Source organism: Phoenix dactylifera, chromosome 10, assembly GCF_009389715.1.
Source record: "Phoenix dactylifera cultivar Barhee BC4 chromosome 10, palm_55x_up_171113_PBpolish2nd_filt_p, whole genome shotgun sequence".
Taxonomy (NCBI): Eukaryota; Viridiplantae; Streptophyta; class Magnoliopsida; order Arecales; family Arecaceae; genus Phoenix; species Phoenix dactylifera.
In genome coordinates this window covers 8,476,248-8,496,657 of record NC_052401.1, presented here as the reverse complement: position 1 = coordinate 8,496,657, position 20,410 = coordinate 8,476,248, and the positions used below count along the sequence as shown (strand labels likewise).

The following is a 20,410-nucleotide window of genomic DNA, read 5'->3' as shown; positions in this document are numbered from 1 at the left end:
TCTTCTCACTTGCATGAGATAAAGAGGGCCAGTCCCATGAAGTAGGCATCCTATTTGCTTCGTAAACGGTGGGCCTAGTAAGCCATGGTAACTAGCTCAATCTTATTTAGAGCCCAAAAACCTATTAATTAATTGGTCTGCATCATATGTGGAGACCAAGTAACCTAGCTCTTATGGCATCTTATGCCAATTATTCTCATCTAGTAGTCCAATTAATCAAGCAATCGAGCCATCTCTAAAATCACCCAGTGGCCAATTTCGAGAGTCTAGATCCAATGCATGCAACCAAAGATTTCAATAAGTGCATGCATTATATTCAGAATAAGCTCAATTAACTATAAGTATATGGAACCACACTGATAGACAAGGTTTGACCGTTTGCGATTTTGATCAAAGACATCGTGGGTCCAATTAATCAAAAGTTGATTGATCGATCTGATCTATCACATCACATAACGCCAAGCCTAAGATCATAAGTTACATTGGAAAATGATGTTGTAATGTACCTTAAGATAGGAAGAGTGATAAAAATCCCTATGTTGTAGCTCATCAATTTATAATTTTATCTCATGTCGACCCTCGGGAAAAAAAATCATGACACTATCCAACGCGTAACCAATAAGCATCTATCAAACCTACAAATTAACCCGGCACCGAAGAAAGTCTTTCTCTAAAAATATTTGCAAAACCCATAAATATACTATAAAATTTATTTTATGTAGAAAATAATTTTTATCAAAACACTTTTGACAAATCATAGTTTTTTTTCCCCATACGAGTAGGCATTTCTTGTTATCCATCTCATAAATCTTGAACACCCAATAAGCCATTATATACAAACTCATATCTTGGTTTGAGCTGTTTGGTTATCAAAGTAACTCGACTCATGTTAGGTCACATTAGAAAGCATATAAATGTTATCACATAATGAGAACATCGTTAATCTTGAAAGGTTGTCACTACCAGGTGTTACCATGGAGCCGCTGCTCCAACAATTAAGAAAGAGTTTGCCATCATCTTATGGTTATTAACCACCATCGACAGCCATATAAATAAAGTCTCCTAGCTTTGTTGTGACAATTTAAGGAATAAAAAAGTGGAACCAGTTCTTCAATCAACCAATCAATTGTCTACCCTACATTGTTCCTATAGTCCTTAAACTGGACCCATTAATGGCTCCCAAAAAAACAATATTGTTTGATGGCTGCCTATCTCCTGATGACCGCCATAGATGGTCGCACCACAAAGATTTCTGATCGATAATATTATATCTTTGCGTGGGTGAGGAAACCAGCACGTAGTGTCCATATAACACCATTCAATGTGATGAAATCAAAATCATAGCAAGTCAACTACATGCAAATGCTACAAAGGCTAATAGCTACTTTAATCAATGAAGCTACAAAGGTCGACAAATCGACTTTACTGCGTTCCACAAGCAACTCAAACTTCATCATTACATGACAAAGCTACAACCATGGACTCAAAAAGCAATATCTCCCTAAAGTAAAAAGACATTCACTTTCAGGCATGTTTGACGTTGAAAACTCAAAAGACATGCATGTAATTAATGACCTACCTTATAATAATTTATCTTTCTTATCCTCGCCATGCTAGGCCTATACTTGTCATGCAGTCACACGTGTACAATATAGGGCCATAATGCATGCAGGGACACATTTGGCACCGCCATGTCCCCCTCCAACATGGAATTCACAACCACCCCTCCAAATTGCACCCATGATTTGATCTTTAGCCCGGTCCAAACCCCCTATCTTTGTACCCTTCTCTATGTTTCCTCTACCCACCCTCCTTTAAAAACATCTCCTTTCTCAATCCCTTCTCCCACTTCCACTCCCCTTCTCCACTTTATCATTACTCCCACCCTTGTCCATGTAACCCTCTCTTCAACTCTCTCCCATTCTCTCTTGGGATTGAAGTCTCTCAAAGATGAAGGTTAGCTCCTTCAATACCACCCCCATTATTTTTTTAGTTGGGGTTCTTTTAATTAGTTTTTCCTATGAAGCTAATCATGATAATTTTTGGTACTAATACTACTATGTAAGCTACTGGGTTGGATGCACCGCAAGTTCCGGCAGAACAGCGGCGATGTGTTCAAAGACTTCCCGGGCGGTACGCACACTTTGTCCCTCTCTTTACCTTTGAGTTGTCTTGCTGAAGCTTCAGCGAACCAAAAATGTACCCTCGGGTACATCGTACAACGCGCGCGCGCGCGAGCAGTCATTTGCGGGTGTAGTTTTTGGTACCGGGATTTGCTAATTTGCGCCGGTGTGGATCCCAGGCGGCACGTGCAACTGCCTCTCCGGGCGGCCGTCGCTCGATGAGGAACACCACCGCCGGCGCAGCCACTTCAACCCCTTCCCGTCGCGGAGCCTCCGCCTCTCGGCGGCGGAGGAGTTCGTCGAAGACAGTGGCTGTGGCGGCGGCGGAGGAGGGGATGCGACGGTGGAGGAGCTATTCGGTGGTCTGCTTGCCATCGGGACCCTAGGGATCGGAGCGGGGCCGATCGAGGAGGAGGAGGCGGCGGCTGAGGAAGAGGGGCGGCGACGCCGGCGTTCGGGAAGGCGGCGATTGTGGAGGCGATCGCGGAGAAGCAGGCGGAGGCGACGACGGAGACGGATCTGATGGTCGTGAGCGCGGAGCTGGAAAAGGTGCTGGCGATGGAGGCGGAGAAGGCCGCCGCCGCAGCGGCGGCCAGCGACCGCCTCTCCTCTGCCCGGCCCAGCCATGTTAGTGCCGGATCGGCGGCATGCCCCCTCCAAGGATTCCTCTTCGGGTCTCCGATCGAGAATCGCAGAAACCACGCCGGCGGCCAGCGGGCGGAAGGAGAGGAGAGCCTCGCTGGGGGAGCTGTTTATGAAGAGCCGGATGGCGGAGGAGGGTAGCGGTAAGAGGGAGGAGGCGACGGTGGCCGGAGGCGCAGCCTCCGCCGCCGGCGACGGGAGGGGAGATCGACGGCGGGGATGCACCTGATGAAGAAGCTGAAGCGCCGGGGATCTCGAGTCTCCGGCGGTGGGCCGGGGGAGACATCGGCGGAGACCAAGTTCCAAAAGGTGAAGGATCAATGTGCAGCACTACCGTCCATCTGGTGGATCTTATAAACCTTTTGTTTTCCCAACAAAAAAAAAAAAAACTTTCCTCTCTGATTCTTGGCTGTTCTACAAACAGCAGACAGCCTTTTCCACGTATATATTGCTCGACACATACTAAACAGTGCGCCTAAATTACCTTCCTTGATGTGTCATGATTCAATGATTCCTATGGAAGGCTGTCTGCTGTGTCATTTGTAACAGCCTAAATTACAGAAAATATGGGTCAATGTTTGCCCTAAGCATCAAGCCCTTCAACAAAGAAGATGTCTTGTAAGGAAAAACAAAAATACCTCTCACTTTTTATCTAATGAAAACCATACATATTTTACAATGGTATTCTTTTTTTAAAAAAAAAACTGATACATGAATTAATTTTTGGAAATGGTTTTTGAGTAATTTTTAATCACACTTTCACTCACATGAAACCATGCCAGCAATACCAAAAAATAAAAAGAAAATAAAAAAGAAAGTTGTTGAAAGGACCATAGATGTCGAAAATTGGAATTTGTTTAAATCAAATATTTGAGATGAATATTAGACCCCAGTCCACTACAAGGAATCAATTTGAGTTGGATATTGATCTTACTTGCCTTTGGAGTAATGCAAAATTATCAGATCTCTTAACAAGCTTGTCTCAAATTTTAGGATACAAGATGTGCAAAAGTGTTCACACAGGATAGCTATCTTTTTAATTTCTTGTGATGATCAGCTAACAATTTATATGGTGAGAAATGGTAGCCTTGGAAGTTGTAGCTAGAGAAGTATTAATGTTCATTGTGTCTTTTAATTATTTTTTTAGAGAACATTATTTTTGAATTATACCAACCTCTAACATATGTTACTTAGGATGTGGCCATCTAGCTTCTATAACATGTGGTCATGTGATTAAGAGTCTAACAATCATGTTTTATCATACATTTTTTCAGACTAGTGAAAACATCAATCAATATTCTTTTATTATTAACCTTGGAACTAGATAGAAAGGGCTCGATCTACCGGATGCATAAGATAGTTGAATCCATAAGCCCACTATTTATTTTTTCTTTTATAAAATAACAAATTTTTCTGGCTTTTCTACGAAAAACCTAACTAGTGCAGTTCTTGCATAACTTGCTTAGCACCAAATCTAGATTTTTTAGGAACAATCCATGATCTTTGAAGTAATTGTGGTTGTGATTTTATTGGAATCCATTCAGCTCCACCCGAAGTTCGGTTTCTACAAGATCCATGCCTAACCTAAGTCGAGTCGAGCCCTGTCTGGTATATTCTAGAGCAAATATAAAACCGATCCATTCATTATAATGAATTTTTTAAAATTTTGCAAATTTTAAAATTTTTATTTTATTTTAAAGAAATTACAAATAAAAATAATGGTTATTGTTTATATTATAATGTCCTATTATAATGAAAAATAGTGAGAAATAATGATTGTTATATTTTTTTATATCATTTATTATAAAAAATATAAAATATATAAGTAAATTTATTTTATTCTATAAGCCTTTTATGATAAGTAGTGATTCCAACTTGGTATCAGAGCAACGGTATTGAGTTCGAATCCTGTCTTCGCATTTTTTAATTTTATTACTAAAAATTTTATGTGTTAGGCTCATTCCATTAAAAAAATTCGGTCTATATACGAAAAAAAAATATAAAATTAATAAATAAATTTATCCCATCTTATCGATTTAAATTTTTAAAGTAAACGGTGATTATAATTTTTACACTAATGGTCGGAGGGATGATGGCTTTCACTCTTCCTTTCTCATCGATATCTTTTGTAGATCATTCGTGATCCATAATTGAGGTGTTGCAGGCTTGCCGTTACTTTTGGTTCGGGTCTTTGGTTCCTTCACTTTCTTAATTATGGTGGCATTTGAACACTTTAGATATCATAAGATTTCTAGACACAGGGGCCCAATGTCCGCCGTGTGATCAGTGTTGTGTTGACCACTCAATCCCAAGCTGCCGCTCACCCTTTATCGGTGTGCCATATCAGTCTAACTAGGTTGGTGCCAAATGTCTAATCATATCTGCCTAAAGTGTCCCCCATTGAAACCATCCACTCAACAATTTCGTGCACCTTGATTGATTGATGGTGAGGGGAAAGGTGGCTTTATTATCTGGCCAAGTAGTGAACATTGGATGGAATATGTCCTCGTAGGTGCAAGCCAAGGAGATAAACTTTATTCGATTTGGTTTGATTCGGAAATGGACAAGACTAGCTTCCAAGTTCAATCATAGACATCTAAGTTGTTATCATCAAATACTAATCTAATCAAGATATTGAATAGATTGAAAAACCTATCAATTCTTATACCATCACAATCATTTTATTAGAAGATCAAAAATCTACATTCAATTCTTTTTTTTAAAAAAAATAATAACTTATTCAATCTATAACAAAATAAATCGAGTTAAATAGGTTAGAAAAGTATAATATTTCTCTTATTAGATTTTACAAGATGAACATGGACGACAGAATCAAATCTAGGGAAAGAGCAATACTAAGGTTTAGACAAACTTAGATCTGTACCTACAGTGTGAAAGCAAGTAAATGTTATCTCGTGATCGACATGGATCATGAATTAGATACACAAAACCTAAGATCAACCTTCTGTTAGGGCATCAAAATGTTTGTACCTTTTTTTTTTTCTCCTTTGGTTTCTCTATGGTCTTTTGTCAGGTTGGGGTGGTCCTCAATCAGGCCCATTTCATCTTTTTCACACATGGCAATTGAAGTCTGAGACCAGCCCTGAAAGCATCCAGGCTTTGAAGATTTCAGGTCCAATTAGACTTAAAACATCTGAGATGCGATTTGTTTTCACTTCAATGCCCGTTTGCAGCCCTGGTTGTGGTTTCACTTGATGCTGACAAAGACACTAACCAGTTTCAAACTTAGCAGACGCCTTCTAAGCCATTCTACAATCAATGTTTACCGTCTAATCCCTTCTATAAGTCTGGATGAAGTAGCTGATTTAATGGTTTATCAATGTAATATGGTTTTTAAGATCGCTTCTTGTAGCTATAAATCATAAGCCATACTCTGCTTTTCTGTCAGATTCTAAACAAGATTTCCCCAACTCAGTCTCATGAATTAAGCTTTCATGCCACAGATCCTGCAAATCTTCCACCGAAAAAGTTCATCCTGAGAACACTGCTGCAGCTAAGAAAACTGCAGGGTCAGGCAACAAAAATGGCAGCGACCTGCATGCGTCCGTGGTGGGGGTAATGACTGCAATGGTAGTAGGGGTTCCTTGGTGACTGGTTCCAAGAGTACTTGCAGAAAGGAAGCTATTCCAAACTTCAAGTTTTGCCCCTAATGCCTCATCTCTTGCGCTCAGTGGAAGTGCTCTAATGGCAACCGCGAGCATTGGATCAAGACCGACGCAGACCTGTAAGCGAAACCTTTCATAGTATGATCAAAATGCATGACTTAGTTCAGCACTTCAGTGTCCACCCCAACTCTGATACTAGGCTATGTAGATTGAAATAATGAACTAGACTTCTTGTTATCACTAATTTATTACCTTAATTATGCACAAATGGCCTTTCACTTCATTATTTGCTTCAAATTGCACATAATTATTCACACTAGAGATTTAGAAGCATTGCACTTGCACCTATAGATATTGACGACCACATCATCTAGGACTCTTGACCACAATGCTAAAGAATCCTTTGGCTGAGGTTAGGAACATATACTCAAGTGTCATCTTGCAACTCATCATATATTTGTAAACACTTCGCGGCAAACAGAAGGATGCCTAAGGTTACCCTGTTGTGCCTGAATAATCTTTGCAAAAGAACCATTTTGCCTGGAGAGAGCCATGATTTTTTTTCAGAGGTAGACCTTTTTTTTCTCTCTCTCTTACTTGCACACTGTCCTTGATTTAAAAATGATCAAAATATGATGATAGATATGTTACTTTGAACTTAAAACCTTAATTTTGAGAACAAACTTTTAAAATTTTCTATTAAGGCATATAAATTTGACAAGTCCAAGAGAGTTTTGTTTTGATTAAATGAGTCCATACATCAATAATTTGAGTTTTCTCCGGATTGCAAATCAAAGAGTAATTGATAAGAATTATTCTTTTCATAGATAAATCTTGAATAAATGATAGATATTTTGTCGGCAACACATTTCATGAAAAATAAATATCAGTAACATTACTTTCTGGCTTTGGCACTCTATTTGAGAGGCTACTGATGACTGGCTTTATATGTTCTGCTCTTTGACCTTCCTCTGTAGATCTGGTGTTGGAGCTGTAAAAAGGAGAGGAGGCACCAAGAAGTTTGGATTCCAAAGCAAGAAGAATGGATATCTGTAAATAACCAGAAAAAGACCTACCTGTCTACTTGAAAACTGAGTGGTAATATATGAATCAATGTGTGGTTTATGGTTCCTAGAGGAACTTTGGCAAAGAAATAATTTTGAAAGTATATATTGGTGAGCTCTGGCATGGCTAATAAAAACCAGGCACGGTCCCGCATTCAATGTTGCTTGCATAAAAAACCCTATTGCACTCTTGTCTTAGTAGAGTGAGATAGAGCTTCTATTATTTGCACCTGTTATGTACCGTGTGCTTGATGGAAATAAGTAAACACACTACTAAGCTAAATATTAATAATGGAACGTAAAATCAAAAATTGAAGGGATTAAGCTGTCTAATATGCTGTCTACCATTTTCCTTTTATATGCTTAGTATTGAATCTAGTTAGTCAATTTCCTCCTCTTCTCCTCTCTCTCTTCTCTCTCTCCTCTCTCCTCTCTCTTCTCTCCTCTGTGTGCGCGCGCGCGCGCGCGCGCGCAGCGCGCGGAAAAATTTCCTCTCATTTTCATTCTTGAAAACTTCACTGTTGGAGAAAGGGTTGTGATTTTATTGGCCTAGTTCATGTTCAATTTAATCTTTTAGCCTATAAACATATCATAACCTGAGGACAGAAACACTTGCAGTTGTAAAGTTTTGCTATCTTATATCTTGATAAGAATTTGAACATAATGCTTCAGTCTCACACCATTTAGATTATAACTTTGATAAAACTCGAAGGTCTTGGCAAGTTGTTGATAGACCAAAATCCTTGTATTTTTCCTCCTAAAAGGGGGGAATAGAATTAAAACTTGTTTTTTGATGATGAATCAAATATAATACCCAAAGTGTCACTGCTTGGAAAGTATCAATTATTCCAATAAGTGATTTCTTCATGTGCAGAAGCACTACAGGTATCATGCTGGTCAAACGACCAAACAAACTACACTAGAATGTAAACTAGTTGGGAGCCCTTTGCTCTTTGTTAGTGTCCTGAACCACCCAACCTGCATATGTAGTGTTTTCAGTGTCGAATTGTATCGAAGTTGGCAAACCTAGCACCTGTTCCACTGTGTAGAGCCAATCAGCAGTCCGAAAACAGGAAGATCCATGGGCTCTCCAAGCATGTTTATACGCTAGTTAAAACAAAGGAAAACAAGTTATCATCATGGTTGCAATAGCCTCTACAATCGAGCTCAACTCCGATTATATTGGCTTCAATGACAAGATTATGGTAGTATAGTCTGTTGGCCTGAGATGAAATAGATGCCATTTAGTTGGCCTGGAAGTCATGAGGGAGTTTCAAGGATTGGGAGGATAGGGAGAAGGATGCAATGCCACATGATAGTAAGGGTTAGATTTAGAGAAAGAGGAACCCCGAAACTAAAGAAGGAAGAGATTATAATCAAAGAACTCAGTATTTATAAGATGAGTGATTATATTTCACATTTTTTTCTCTTTTTTTTGTGAGATTAGAAAGGGCAATCTTCACATTTTCTATTCTATACCCATCCCATCTGGCAAATGATACTACCATGTGCCCACAATGAGCAACAACTTGAAGCCATATTCTTAGAGGACTATGAACATCCCTAAGAATGTTGATCACTCCTGGTTACCATATCAACTGCATGTATTTTGCTGATACTGATAACTGTATGTACTCTTGAGCATTTTTTTTTTCAATCTCCATTATACGTTATGCATGGAAACTCTCTGCTGCAGTTCTTTGCTTGCTATGTTAGCCATTAGATAATGTATTGAGAATTAACTTGTTCTTGGAATGATGGAAATAGGAATTGCGTTTGTTTTCAGTTCAGGGCTTGTGGGTTAAACCAATATCATGGCAGTATCCCTGTTTCAAAATGGCAGAAAAGAATTGTGAGATGATGAAGGCAGCTGGTTGTATTGCTTCTAAGAGAAGTTTCTCCTCCTCGAGCAATCCCATTATTCCAATGTCATAGTGAAAGTAAAAGGAAAATTTATTTTAAAAAAAAAAAAAACAAGAAGAAGAATACGACGAGCAGCAATATGCATGTTCACCTTCTTCCACCAATATTTTGCTTCACTTTTTTGTTTTTTGGTGTTTTCTTTCCTCAGATATTGAGAGGTCCTGCAATACTGAACTATGATGAGAACGGTAGAGTTTTCAGCAAAACCTGATGATTGTATCCAGAAGTGCAACAACTGATACAGCAATAGTTGTTTTCATTGTCATCACATCAGCAAAAATGTGAGAAAATACTAATTTAAATTCAGATATGGAAATACTATGTAATTTGTAGTTACATGGCTTGGGTTGCATTAACTGACGATAGAAGCTATTTCCTTCACCTTGCTCTATTATGTAGTTTCGCCATGAAACCATCGATGGCTACGGTAACAAACATACTGTTAACATGATCCTTGAATTCATGCAAATCTTGTCATTCCTACTGCTTGGGCCACCACCATCAAGCAAATCAAAAGCTTACTTAATTTGGCATGGCCATGATGGACTGTAGAATCGAAGGGTGGCAAAGATGGAGAAAATTGTTTGCTCAAAACAGGAGGAGAAAGAGTTGACACAGCAGTCAGCTCCATGGATAAGGGGTTATCAGCAACATAGAATCCAAATGCTCTAAAGGAGACAGGAGAGAAATTGAACAAGGGAGGAGAATGAAAAGCCGAGGGTGGATAGGGAGGGAAGAAGAGATACAGGCAACCCAGTTTTCAGGCTTAGCAAGGGCAAACTTAATCCAATTTCTGAAAAGTTATTATAATGCACAGTAAATCCCTCACTACGTTTCATGGTGTAATAGCCTCTACAATCGAGCTTGATCTCTGAATCTCCTGACGGTGGGAGATTCAAGGAGTGGAGGTGCTCTTCCTCATTGGAGATGGAGGATATTAGGTTGGCTTGAAGTGAGGAGTGCAGGTACAAGGAGTGGGAGGTCAGGGAGAAGGTTAGAATGCCACATGATAGCATAGTTGTGGATTTAGATGAGTAAGAGAACAAAATAACTTTGATACAACATCCAATTGACTACTATTTGTAAGATGATTGGTTATTTTTTTCATAAAAGGAAAACAAACTATCTAACAATTGTGGCCACGCATCTTATAGAACGACTCTCTCTCTCTCTCTCTCCCCCCCTCCCTCCCTCCCTCCCTCCTATATGATCTCTCTGCCCTATATTCCTCTCTTTTAACTTATCTGGCAACTGCTTATTTGCGGGTCTCATAAATCCAGGGCAGTATCATCATGTTGTCACCTTGCAATGCTCTAAGCAATCTTTTTTTGGACATTTTAAACCACTGTCAAACATAAAGCCAAGCCTCAGGTCTGCAATTTTTAACCTGAGACTTGGCTTTATGTTGACAATGGTTTCAACTACTGCCATACATTTCAGCTGAAACAACTAATTGACTTGATATTACTTCAAGTGGTGAACCTCGAAGTGCTATGTTTCGTAATTTAATTTCAGGATCAGCCATGCTCATTTCAGAAGCCAAACCTGAGCTTGAGCCACTCAATTGAGGACCTTTTAGTTCATAACGGTTCCTCTAAATAATTCTCAGAAGGATATAATGTCAGTCAAGAAAAATATGGATTAACTAGTTTGAAATATGTGATGCAGCCTTCATTGAGATTTTTGCTAAAACTAAACAGATAATGTCATTCGCTTATAACCTTTGAAATAATACATTCATATTGATCATCTCCTACGAGGATTATCTATGATGCATCCCATCGTAACAACATACACCCTCTTAAATGGATAAACAATGTCAATACAGCGTGTGAGGAATAGTTCAAAAAGTTTCATAGCTGAATGGCATTTTCTTACAACAACAAATATAACAGGAGGAAATTTTAGAAATACTATGAGATTTTGTATGGACCTGCATGAGAAGCCAGAGCTAGCAGGAGCTGTCCATGAATTCTACCATCAACTCCTGCACCATACTCTATCAGGCATCTTTCCTGCAGCACCATAGACCGGAGCAAGTCCACCAGTGATTGGACCTGGGTTTTCCTTCACCTAGATATAAAAAAAAAATTAAAGAAAAATAATAAGGCACACCAACTAAAAAATTAGAAATGATATTTCTAAAAAGACTTACAGCTTTAACAGATCTTTAAGATCTCTTAGGAAGTCTACAAACACTGGAACATGCTGAAGTGTCGCACAGATATGAAGACTGAGAAAGAATTAAAGGAACACTATTAATATCACAAAATGAATCGTATAGGAAATATAATTATAGATAAGATGCAGTGTGTAATGTGTTGGAAAGAAAGCCTACCTGTTAGGTCTCTGCAAGGCATTCAAATGCCACCCCTTTGATGACATTATATCATTGACCTCAAAGATGTCAACATCACTGGAGCCAAAAGCCACAACTGTCATGTGTGGCTTTCCAACAACAAAACAGCTCTGGAATCTCCTCTATCCTGCGCAAAACCAGAAACTTCAAAATTTGCAGATCTCGCATGGCAACTTATTAGTATGAAAAAGCAACCATTTACCCTTTCTGTATCTTTTTGGATACTTCCATGATCTGCCTTGTATTTCTCCAAGTATCCTGAAACGATGATTTAGTGATAAAAGGAAAGCTTGATGAAGAAATTGATTAACTTTCCAATACGAAAACAGTGAATGCATTACCATTCAGTCCTAATGACATCATAGCTGCCCAGGCCCGGCAATCCAGTCACCAGGTCTGCTTCCAGCAATGGTAGGGGAAACATAAAGCCCACCAGACCAACTCCAGTGACTGTTTAAAGATAAGCAAACAAGTATCATTTAGGAGCAGTTAATCTATTGAAACAGATTTTTATAAACATGTAAAAGAAACGCATGGCCCATTTTCAATTATATATGTGAAATTAACATCAGGCTAGCCCACCAGATATGATGAAACAATTTTTAAGTAGCATGTATTTTACGGTGTTCTTTTTCTTATCTTTATGTGTTCCTACAACAGAATATACAAGGATGGCTATCCCCAACTATCAATCTCCATGATATCATCTGCAACAAACATAACATCCCCATTGTACTTTATACATAGTTTTACCCAGATGCAGTTAATGTGGGGTACTAAAAATGAAATCTTTATACAAGGAACCGTTCTTAAAACTCTTTTATATTTCACAGTGGACAGTGCATTATCAGATCTTCAGGAGTTTTCACAAGACTTAATCAGTATCTTGGAATTTAATGACCCAAGAGGGGGGTTCGGTTGGTGCAAAGTTGGTTGTTTAACAGAAAGAGGATGTCACGTTATTCTACAGCAAGTTCTGCATATGTGAGGGTCCTAAAATCATCTTCCTTTAACACATAGGCTTTTGAGTCTTGACCAATACAGCAAAGAAGAACTAACGATGGATGCAACCAGAAGTACTCATTCCTCAAGTTTCACATATTAGGCGCAAACCTTTCATATAGGAGTTTAGCACTGATGAATATCACAGAGCACAAGATCAAAAGAAATCATCTTCACAGATTAAGCATTAAACACTAGATAGAAAATTAATATATAACTTACCTGCAACAAATTGGTGCTGTTGAAGATGAATAGCCAATAACCAGGATATGCATTGCACAGAAGGAACAAAAACAACAGTTAGTACCCAAATCATTAAAGGGAATACAAACAAGACTATAGCATACTATTTAATTGTTTTTCCTCTGTTGGGATAACATGTGAAAGTATCCTCTACCTCTCTGCTTGCAGACTACTTTCCATCTGACAGCATATACAGAGCCTATTTGGCTTAAGATACATAATGACTCATACATAAGAAATTCATGTACAGCCAGGTCAGGAGTATCAGCCCAAAGGTACAAGTTGAAAATGCATGACTCCATTTTATGCTTGCAAAAGATCATCAAGCCACATACGATATTTCGATACTCTCAGTGAGCATTACATCTTTCTGAGCCAAATGGGCATGCTAAGCATAAACATTGAATTATGAGATTTATGAAATTGGTTTATCATAGCAACTATATGACATTCCACAATGACCAACATAACATGAGTTTTCTCTTTCATTCCTTCAACAAAATGTCTTTGTTGAGTCTAAGGTTACCTTAGTAGACATAAAGTAAAGTCATAATGGAGGCTGATAGCTCCACTAACACGAGCCAGCCTTTAGAAAATTATCAACTTGGATTCTAAAGTCCTGTAAACTTTTTTGCATTGGATCTGGCTATGATCATGTCTGAACCAACAGCCCAACTCATTATCTGTTTGTAGGAATTTAATATGTTAAAATGTAACAGTACATATCCCATCTGCATTCCAATTTATTATTAATCAGGGCTTTTTGATAAACATCGTCAAAATTTACATGGAAATTCATTCAAAATAAAGCCATGGTCATCAGTTCTATTAGGTGGAAACTACTAGAAAGTCATAGTAATGCAAGAGATATCACAAATATGAACATTGAGTCATCAATCAATCAGTCCGGGTAGTAAAAGGTCATTTAGCAATGAAAGCAAAGATATTAGATAAAAATATTAATAAAGCCAATGATTGATTACGTATATTGTCAAGTTGTTAAATATTCTATTGCAAATTTAGAACTCAGATCAAATCCAAGAAGTAAAACCAAATCCCGGATACAAACCAAATTAGCTTGTTGCATTTGTGGATGAATCTTGCTCGATTCAATGTGAATCTAACACATTCATAACCATGAGATGAATGGCAAAGAAGCATTAGTAGGAAAATAAGGCAGATGACATTTTCTGACTATGTTTATGCTTTTCTTTTGCAAGCATATGAAGCCAAAGACTAAAAGCTCAAGTTAGAGACCATGATTTAGCTACTATAAAGCAAGGCTTGAAATACCACAGTATGGGGGTGTACTAGTCATGTAGAAGTATGGTACGGGGTCCGATACTGAGACACCCGAACCTTGCTTCAGCCTTATCCTAACCCTTACAGATCCCCTCTCCATAGATTGTCCTACATCAGTTTGGGTATCAGAATTTAGGGTTAGAGGAAAGTCCTTGTATCAAAGTAAAGAGGTATGCTAAATGCCAGAACAATGTGAGAGTTATGATCAACATGCATGGAAGAACCTGATTAGTTGTTGGACTCCGCATGAGACAGTTATTCTAATTCAAGGCACAGTTCTGTGGGACTTATTCATGAGAATATCAAATCCAAGGGATTTTGTACAGTGGAATATCATATACAAAGTATCAAAGCACCAAAATGCCAAGGACTTCGCCGAAGCCCATGAAGAAGACATGAAGGTGAAGACGATAACAGCTTCAACCAAGAAATTTTCTCGGTGTGAAAGTCAAGTTGAGGAAAGTATTACGTGTTCAAGAAGTGAAGGCAGAGCAAGAAGGAGATGGCCCTATCACTTGAAGAAGCTCATAATGATGCCGTAATCAAGATAGACATAGAAGAAAATCACCAGGATTGTAACATTATCTTTGGAACAAGCAGCCTCAGTCGGTACATCATCAAACACATTCAAGATCAAGGAAATTCCACTCAAGAGGATATTTATGAGAGTTATGATCATAAGGTTGCTTATGCCAGGTCTGAAGAATTGCTAATAAGTATAGAAGTTAAGGAGGTTTCAGCCTTGCTTCCCAAGACCCTATAGAACCCTTCCCTTGTCTATCCTACATCAAAAGTACAGTCAATTTTCAAACCTTGCTATTAAGAGACAACAAGCCATTCACGTTGTGCAGTTATAAAATGCTTGTGGAAAGGGAAACACTGAAATAACCAAGCAGCTTTGAGATTTGATGAATGCGAAAATACTTGTGCCTACCAACACCATCAAAAAGACAAGAAATCTGTTTCCACATGACACAGATTTTGAATGTGAAAAAAGTGAACCAGATGATATAACAATAATTGCTCAAAGACGAACTGCAAAGACCAAGCAATGTGACTATATGTTTCTTCTCTTTTGATATAACCAGAACTCAGGTTCATTAAACTATAGAATGTCAGCAAAAAATTTCTCACGAGCTACACAACCATAGCACATAGCTGGCCCAATACAAAGAAAAACAACAAAGTCGAGAAGAAATTATGAAATATCTATGTATACATATCCATATGCAAATACAGGATAGCATGGGCAATATAAACCCATATTTACATAATTGCAATATAGATAATACACATATATATGCCAAGAATTTCATATGGCCTTTCAATAGAACTAGTGGAAAGTAACAGTTAGAAAATTTCAATACTGATGGAATATATTTTCAAGACAGTTCAAAAAATTACTTGATGGTTCACCTTAAATATGATGCAAGAAATAATAAAAAAAAAATCAGAACAGCAAGAATTATATCTCAACATAAATAAGTACATTTCATAAGAATTACTGCTTTTGTTTAGGAAAAATGTTTATAAATTGGTAACAATTCTAGGATTAGTATTTCCTAGAAATTGTTTTGGGCCAATAATAATGGTATGACAAGCCAGGTTTACAGGCCATGGACCAATAGGTTTACTGGTCTTCCTATAAACTATTTTGCTTGCACTAACTAAAAACATAGGAGGTACACAGGTCAGACTAGGCAATCCATGCACTGATGCACCCCTTGTCTTTTCTCCTTTCTCTCTTCTTTTTCTTGATTTATTGTTTCTGCAAAATAGAATGTTGTATTGTAACTTTAAGCTCTACTATACCTCTAGTCTAGACCTGAGCAAATTCAGCCAGCCCGCCCAGCCTGATTTTGGGTGGGATTGGACGGGCACTTCTGCTCCAATCAGCCCCAGACTCCAATATATAGGCTCACTCATGATCATGGCCAGGCCTAGACTCTAGAAAAATTAAATACAACTGGCCCAACCAACAAAGTATTATTTTGATTCACATAAGAAAATATGTATATCATGTTAATGCTTTTCTTAGTCCTAATCTAACTGGACAAAGGTGGAGAGGTTCAACCCAGATGTCGATCCTTTGGTCTTGTTTTCATTTCCCTCTGTCTCTCTCTTTCTCTTGCAGTTGAGATCACCCTCCCCTCACCTCTCTCATATTCTTCTCTAATCCCCTCGCTTCTCCTTCCTAGTGCTGCTAGCCCAGCCAGTTCACAAGTTTGTCTCTCTCCCTCTCTTTCTCTCTATCTCTGCTCCATCCGCCAACTACCTAGTCATCCATCAACCCCCAACGCGCACCATCCGCCCCCGGCTCCCATCCACTGCCCGACTGTTAAATAACTCCAGACAATTTCCCCAGGCTTTGGATCTAGGCAAATCGAGCGTTTAGGCCAAGACTGGGCCTTGAAGCTCCAGGCCCCTGTCAATCTTGGTCATACCACTTGAGCCTTAAGCCGTAATAGTTGTCCGAGGCCCAAGGCGTCCCAGGCTCAGGCCCATAAGAATTCATGCTTGATAGTTACAGCCTTACAGTCTAGTCCTGGATCTATCTGTATAGAAGATTACTGCCCCTTTTAGGCCAAAACTAACCTAATAACAAGGAAAAGCAGAAATGGACTTTAAGTCCCCAACCTACAAACAATAATTTGTGAATTGACATGCAAAATAAGAGGATTTATTTTATTTGCCATGATACTCAGTGCTTGTAACACCTACAATAAAAAAAAATATGGCTGTCAACGTAAGTCATCCTGATATTTTCATGGTTTAGTTTTGCTTGCACTGAATTATTAAAAACTTAATCATCTAAAAATAACTATTGAATCCCTATTTTAGAGCAAACCAAGCAGTATTAACTCAAGACGAAGTACCTTGTCTAGTGATGGTTCCAAAACTGTGTCAAAATGCATAATAATCTTAAGTGTGAATTTTGGTCTATTAAATCAGTCGATTCAAAGATTGCAATTACATTAATAAGAAGAAACCAATTATTCCAAAATATTCCCATGAAAAAATAATTATATCAAGGAATCTGTAAGCAAAATATTCAGTAGACCCAAACTCAACATAAAGGTTATCTCATTTAAACTTTGAAATATTACCTTTCGGAGTTCATGGTTTCTGTAAAGAACTATGCTTGTGCCCTTAGGACCTAATCCATACTTGTGCACATCAATAGAAATTGATGTAACTCCTTTTACAGAAAAATCAAAAGGAGGAATTTGGTACCTGCAAAGAAATGATGCACTAAAATCATAATAGAGGGCATGAAGACAGCCACAGGTCGATATGTTGGCTCCCCCACAAATTAAGTGGTTAAATTCCACAAAGTTGACCAAAGAAGATAAAAACTGAAAACCCAAAATATTGTGATCCATCGATTCAAGTTACTTCTAGAAAAGAAATATAAATGAATGACCCTTATCCCATAACCGAGCAAAAAATAACCATAAAGATAAGTTTTACTTGTCATATACTTTTACAGTAGAACAATAGGCAGGTCACAAAATCAGGTTGTTCTGCTGTTTAAATCATTAATTGAAACAAAGGAAAATTTATGACTTTATATTGGTTTAGAGAGTGCGTGTGTGTGGTACACCATTAATTCCTAGTTGAACATAGGAACCACAAAGACAAATATATTTTTTGTAAAAAATATCTGTATCTTCAACATGTTCTGCAACTTTTTGCAAGGCACATTACTGAGGCTTAGAGAGAACTTCCTTAGACCATTATCAGACTTTCATGCAAGATGATAGGAAGAGCAGGAATATGGTAATGAAGATACAAAGATGGGCATGCTGAAGTTTATAAACATTCAATATAAGAACAGTTTCAGTTTTGAAGGAATTGGTCGTGCATAGTAGCCAATCATGAACGGGATTCAGATTAAGGCTTTCTGCAGACATTTATATTGGGGAAATTCATGTCCACCTCAAAATGTGGCTGGTGAGACATGTTGTCGAGATTCTTGCCTCAAACATCATAAGCTTATGCAAAGTTACTACAACTTTAAATGCAAAAAGAATCCCTTCAAAGTGAGTAAATTGCAGACTAAAAAGCAGATCTCGCCTCAAACATAATAACCTTATGCGAAGTTACTTTAACCATGCTGTGCAAAGAAAAGCCCTTTATAGTGAGTATGTTCAAGAATAATTTCTTTCATGCATGAGCAACAAATCAATAGCAAGTTTAGGTTTTCACTGCAAGATACAAGATCAAGAATCTTGCAATGGATACCTTCCAACAGACATTGTATATGATCACCAAATAATACTTGGCTATGTTCTAGGGCCGGGTAGCCCTCTCGGCCCTGCCCGGCTAGCTCAAGCCTGAAGCCTTTTGGGCGGGCTTGCACCAAGGTCTCAGTCCCACCAGGCCAGGCCATGCTTGCAAAATAAGTTTATTAAATGGGCCACACAGGCTTGGGGATTAAATTCCAACTCGAGCCCGAAATTTATTTAACCTTATGTTTTTACGATTAGACCCAAGGTTTTTGTTGATGTGCAAATTTAATGGGAGAAGATCTAGAGTCTCAAAGTACCTTATTTTAGTTGAGTATCGAAATTGTTGTTGGCAATATTTAGCTATTCATGTTTAACATTTTTAAAAGCATTTTAGCATTTGCTACAAATTGGAAAAAATGGTCAGGAAGTCTGTGGCCTGGCCCAAAGCTCGAAGCCCAAGAAAGGCCGAGCTTGGGCCTAGAAAGTAGGCTTGAAGGCAGGGGCTAGGCCTAAGCAAACTGTGGTTTCACCTTTGGAAAAGCCCACAGCCTAGCCTATGAACAGGTCTATTCCAGAGTTCCCAAATATGAAAATGTTTGACAATTATTCTCAGTGCAACTGAAGTGAGATGCTTCTTGTATTCCTCAATCGACGAAACCAAAGTAAAATTAGCAAAGACAGAGATGGTTGTACCATACATAGCTAAAACTTGCATTGGGAGGTAATAAATTTTGATTTCCCATTCTATAATACTTAAATTGCACCACCATTTGGTGAATTAGCAGTGATAGGTGCTATAGTAAAAAGGATGGCAAACAGTGAAAGTTTGACCAATGGACAGAAGGTTACTGCATTATGTGATGATAGGACATAAGCCACCCATGTGGCATTTCGTTTGCCAATTCAAAATAGAAAAGAATAATGGTGGTTATATTATGTATAAAATGATGATGATAATTGAATAATTCCAAGAAAATGGGAATGTTCAATAGAAAAATACCCGAGCTTACGAGCACAATGGCAATACAAAGCCACCAAGACAAGATCAACATGGAAGCAAATGCCACAATTAGATGCCAATTCACCAAGCTCCTGAGTAGAAGGAATTAGTAAATAAACTAGAATCAAACAATAAATGATGGTTGAAGAATACCAAAAATCTCTGGTAATAAAGCTCATCACAATCTCAATAAGCATAGCTAGTAAGACAAACTAGAACAATATGACGTACTTCAATAGGATCAATGATGCCATGTGGGAACCCTGGTGGCAGATCCAATAATCTGGCAGAATGCAGAAGCTGGTTAGTTTAAATGAAGTCATGTATTCTGTGTTAAGAAAAAATAACAAAAAAATGCAGGTTTAATCCGAGTATCTCCATAAGCAAGTCATAACAACATATCCAAATCTTTTGTACAATGTGGGGTGGTAATTCTGGTTATACCATATTAGAAATATACAAATCAACTAGATGATAACAGTTTCACCCTGCTTACAGACTGGGTTTGGCCACTTTTTGGTTTCTTTCACTTTCTAAGATCCATAACGAACATGGTCTCTTAATCAGGTGACAAAATGAGATTCAGATTCAAACTGAAGGATCCAAAGTCACATGACTCAGATTCGAACTGGTGGGTACTCAACAAAGAAATACATTAAAACTCTACAGAAAGTTTTCTCTTCTTTAGTGTTGGGGAGAGGTGGGGGTGGGTGGTGGAAGAAGAAGGAGAAGAAGGAGAAGAAGGAGAAGAAGAAGGAGAAGAAGAAGAAAGAGAAGAAGAAGAAGAATTAGCCCTTTAATTCCTTTTGTGATTAATTATGAATCTGTTACAGGAATGCTCTTCATTGACATTTAAAAATTAGCCCTCTAACCTGTTTGGCTCCTTCCTAACAA

At 38.2% G+C, this 20,410-nt stretch overlaps 2 pseudogenes; one reads left to right on the top strand and one right to left on the bottom strand.

Annotated features, from left to right (window-relative positions):
* The first annotated feature begins 1,399 nt into the window (after window positions 1-1,399).
* Window positions 1,400-7,788, top strand: LOC103720272 (annotated as a pseudogene).
* A 3,231-nt stretch (window positions 7,789-11,019) lies between these two features.
* LOC103720273 overlaps window positions 11,020-20,410 on the bottom strand; it is a 13,929-nt pseudogene continuing 4,538 nt past the window's right edge.